This window comes from Rattus norvegicus, unplaced genomic scaffold (assembly GCF_021556685.1).
Source record: "Rattus norvegicus strain SHRSP/BbbUtx unplaced genomic scaffold, alternate assembly SHRSP_T2T haplotype1-0000019, whole genome shotgun sequence".
NCBI classification, from domain to species: Eukaryota; Metazoa; Chordata; class Mammalia; order Rodentia; family Muridae; genus Rattus; species Rattus norvegicus.
In genome coordinates, this window is record NW_028238783.1 from 577407 (window position 1) to 582217 (window position 4811).

Genomic DNA, 4811 nt, shown 5'->3' on the forward strand with positions numbered 1-4811 from the left:
TTTAAGGGATTTTTGTGTTTCCTCTATAAGGACTTCTATCTCTTTACATCTGTTGTCCTATATTTCTTTGATGGAATTATTTATTTCCTTCTTAAAATCCTTTAACATAATAATGTCAAGTGATTTGAAGTACAAACATTTCTTTTTCTTTTCTGTTGTGTTGAGAGTATCCTAGCCTTGTGTTGGTGTGAGAAACGGGTTCTGATGATGTCATGTAACCTTGGTTTATATTGCTTAGGCTATTATACTTCCCTCTTGGCATCTCATTATCTCTGGGGTTAGCTGGTTTTACTGTCTCTGTCAGTGGATTGATCCTCATGTAATCCCATGTGTCAGGACTCCAGGGACACTTGCTCTCTCCTGAAGGATCTTGTGTACCAAGAGCTGTCGATCAGGTTCAGCGACAAGGAATAGATAGAAATCAGAAGTATCCTGTAACAGACTGCCCCTCTATTCCTGGATTTTGAGGGCTCCAGGCAGTTCCCCCTAAAAGTGGTAGTCTCTAATGTGACCTTGAGTGTGTCAGCACTCCTGGAAGTCCAACCATTTCCAGGTGAGATATGGGGAGAGAGAGATGAGGTACAGGTTCAGCTTTGTAAACGCAGCTTTGGGTCCTCTTGGTTTTTAATCTTTCACTGAAACGGCTCACAAATGAACTTTGACTCCGTGACCAGTAAGCCCCTAGGAATGATCTTCTTTTTGTATTTTCAGAGACGGGACCACAAATGATTGGCACCTGGCATTTTTACATGGGTGCTATCAATTAAAATTAGGTATCTTCTTCTTTCATGTCAATAGAATTCCTAGCTGAGATAATTGCTCAGTCATCAAAGCATTGCTGTTGAAAATGAAATAGACTATCATTGACAAATAAAAATGTTTAGGCAATGTCATCTAGGTCATTGAATTGTAATATATTGAAGAACTCACATAAATAATTCATGATGGTTTAACCAATGAATGGAATGCATATTCATTAAAACGAAGAATAGTATAAAGTTTATTTTTACAACTTACTGAATCATGTAATAAATAATACTCTCCATTAATGTACCAGGCTCCATAATAGTGGTATAGATTAGGAATGAATAAAAAGTATTATGAGCTATCTCTTATAAAAATTGCATTATGATATAAAAAAGAAAGAAATGAACGCATAAATCAGTTTGTTGTAGTTGTTTGTATGCAAATAACTGAAGAATCTATCTTAGAAATAAGGTCATGGAGATTGTCCTAAGGAAGTGACAGCTAACTTAAATTAGATGAAAAATAATTTAACTATATTTCGCGCTATATTACTATAAATATGAGGTCAATAAATGGAAAAGAGTTTGACATATACAAAAAGTAAATGTGAAAGGGTTTGTATAGATTAAGTGATAGAAGAAAGGACCAAATAAATCTGAAGCTTAGATTTCACATATGGGCTTACAGAAACACTATGAAAGATATAAATTTTTGTTTATGAAAAATGTCTAAGAAATCATGGAATAGTTTCAAATAAGTTTGTTTAACTCTATATGTACATACTAAGGCACTCTGGTAAATTATGTTATAAAACGATAAACAGAATTATTTGAAGGATGTTTTTGAAGTCAATCTGGAAGTAGTGTCAGTGATAAAGAAACAGATTCATATCAGACAGCTATGATGTATATTTATTTGTTTGGTAGTAGACTGATTATGGCGAGTGGTGGAAGAAAGAAAGATAATGTCTTGTTTTGAGCAAATGAAAATATGTTGGAGTTATTTACTGTGATGTGGAATATTTCATGATAAGTGTATTTAGGAGAATTTTAAAGGAATATATTTTAGATCGATTTACTTGGAGATGCTTGAGAGAACCTCTAACTCACTAGAAATTCCTATTTACTGTTAAAGGTTTGGTGATTTAAGCCATTACTCAGACCATGAATTAATAACTGTTATATAACAAAAAATTTACTTTATAGATGTATTTTTTCCCACTATATCTGGTATTTCTTATTTCATTAAGAGCAAACATATGCTTACATTAGATGCTTGTTTAGTACATGGGGACAAATAATTGCCCATTTACTTACTACAAACATTTGGATTGCAATTAGCATTATTCCAACTTTATGGGAGCTGACACAGCTGTTTGATTAGAATGTAATAGCTCATGAATGTGAATTTAATAGAAAGAAGTGATTTGCTCAAATTTTGTAAAGTTACAAACTCTAGAAGAGTAAAAATATTTAATAAATATCTACCTCTTCTACGTTTTCTCTTTAGTATTTTAGCGTGTTATGATATTCATGCAAAAATTCCTTATCCGATGATTTTTAACTATAATATCCAGTACTAATAAGCATACGTACACTATTTTACAACTATGAATAATATATGCTTTCAGAAAATTTTCATCAAATGAGCCAGAAATTCTTCCTGACTTCAACACAACATGGCCATTGGGAACAGAATAAACCACAAATAAGGAAATGCAGAAAGTGATTGACACACGCAAAATTCTTGGTTTTAAATTTAATAATCATGCTAGTTATTGGATAGAGCTTTGAAAATAGAGTCAACGACAAGATGAAAAACACTGAAGAAGAGTATTTAAATTGAATTTTTACTAAATAAAAGAAAACAGTGGATCTGAAGGTAAGCTACATTTAACAAAATGACCCTGTTCTTCTGCCACTATTTTTTCAATGCTTTGTTTTTTGTTCCTATATTATGTTCCAGTAACCTCTCAATGATTCTGGTTATTCTTTAATAAATGATCATGCAGTTCAGCTGATCTAATATTCCACATTATCTTATTGTTCTTCTGTATCTTTAGATATTAAAATTATAGAGAATTATTTTGGCTAGAATAAAATTTTTTTGTTTCTTTATCATAGGAGAGAAGCAATTATTTTCAGAGAATGGATACCTGATATTTTCTAAATAATGTCTAGAGTTTTAAACCACATATTTTAGATCAATCATTCATACCTTCTCCAAATGAAACTCCTTAAATGTTACTACACATATAGTATGTAAAGGGAGTGATATATAGAAATAAAAACATCACCTATGAAGCCACAATCATCTCTTATCCCCATGATGAAATCCAATACTAGTAAGAGTAGATGGTACAGACACATTGCAGGATAGATCAGCATCATTCAAAATGAAGATTTAGCTGGAAAGTGATTTGAACTAAGTATCGTTAAGAATAATGTGAATAAGCTTAATGTTAGGAGAACTAGTTTACCTGTTATGGTTGCCTTATCCCTTCTTTACTTGGGCAGTCACATTTCTGCTCTGTGGAATGAGACAGTCTCCACCTCCTCTGCCCTCATGTATTTCAGTTTGTCATTTGGTCCACAGGACATGCATATACCTGCCGATGAATTTTTCTTCTTGGAAATTCGAAATGTTCATATTTCCTGACTTCTGAGAGAGGGTTAAAATCAAACGGGAAGTGAGTTACCTACCACAACTCTTCTGTATTATTATCAAAATGTTTTTTTTTTCAGGGATGGGATACTTGAGGTGAGAAGAAAGGAAAGGTTCTGCTTTATTTGATATATTTTAATACCTCATTCTTTGCCCCTGTAAAGGACCCAGCCTTATCTGTCAGGCCTGGCCATGCTCCTGTCACTACCCCACTGCCTTTCTCATGCAGTTCTAATTCTAGCTCCTGCTTGCCACTCTAGGTTTCATCTTGAACAGATTCATCTCATTTCCCTGTGATCCTGCTCTGAAACATATGCAAGTTTTTGTTTTTGTTTTTGTTTTTTTTTTTGTTTCATTTTCAAACTTTTAAATGTTTATGTTAATTTTTGTTTAACCTGTTTTATGGAAGCCTTAGAGAGGAATTATTCATAGATGTCTGTTGTGACTGGAATGAGATAATAATGAAAAAAAACCTTTTTTATAAGTTTACAAGACATTTTCATTTCTAAGTATTTCTCTTACATAAACACACCATGCTGGTTTATCTCCCTGTCTTGTCCTGAATTCTTTCTTCCCATTGGTACTTGAAAACTGCCTCTTCTGACTTACTGCATAACCGTAGATGCTTTCATACATGAGGAAGGAGTTGATTCTTCTACACTTTTCTAACCCTTTTTTAGATGTATCTTCCTACTCTGTTGAGCTATTTGAATTAGTTTGGATCACTGTACTCAAAAGTATAGTAATATAGTGCTTGGGCCTTGAAAATATCGGTCATTATTGCCCTGTCATAGTTTTACAGCTCAGGTTTGGGCCTAGTTACATTTTGGAACTTTACTATAAGAAGTTTGTGAACTTGGAAAAAACCTAGACAGCAGCTATCAATACTGTCAAATGGTACTTTAATACATGAGGGCTATAAAAACCTTTAATAAATCATGGAAAAGCAGTCTGAGTTTTCTGTTTCTGTAAAGTACTTCCTCTACCGAGGAATATCAACATCCTAAGCTATCAGGTAAATGCAAATCAACAAATTCTGAGGTTACACAGCACACCAATCAGAATGGCTAAGAAAAGAAATTCACAACAAATTCTGGCAAGGAGGTGGAGCAAGAGGAACTCTCCTCCATTGTTGGTCAGATTGCAAGCTGGTATAACCATTCTGGAAATCAGTCTAGAATTTTTCTCACAAAGTTGGATATAGTACTACCTGAGGATACCACAATCCCATTTCTTTGATATATACCCAAAAGATGCTCCAACATATAAGAAGGACACATGATGCTACAGGTTGAGAGAAACCGTTCTTTTTTATAATATCCAGAAACTGAAAACAAACCAGATGTCCATCAACATAGTAATGGATAAATGAAATATAGTACATTTACATACCTGTGTTC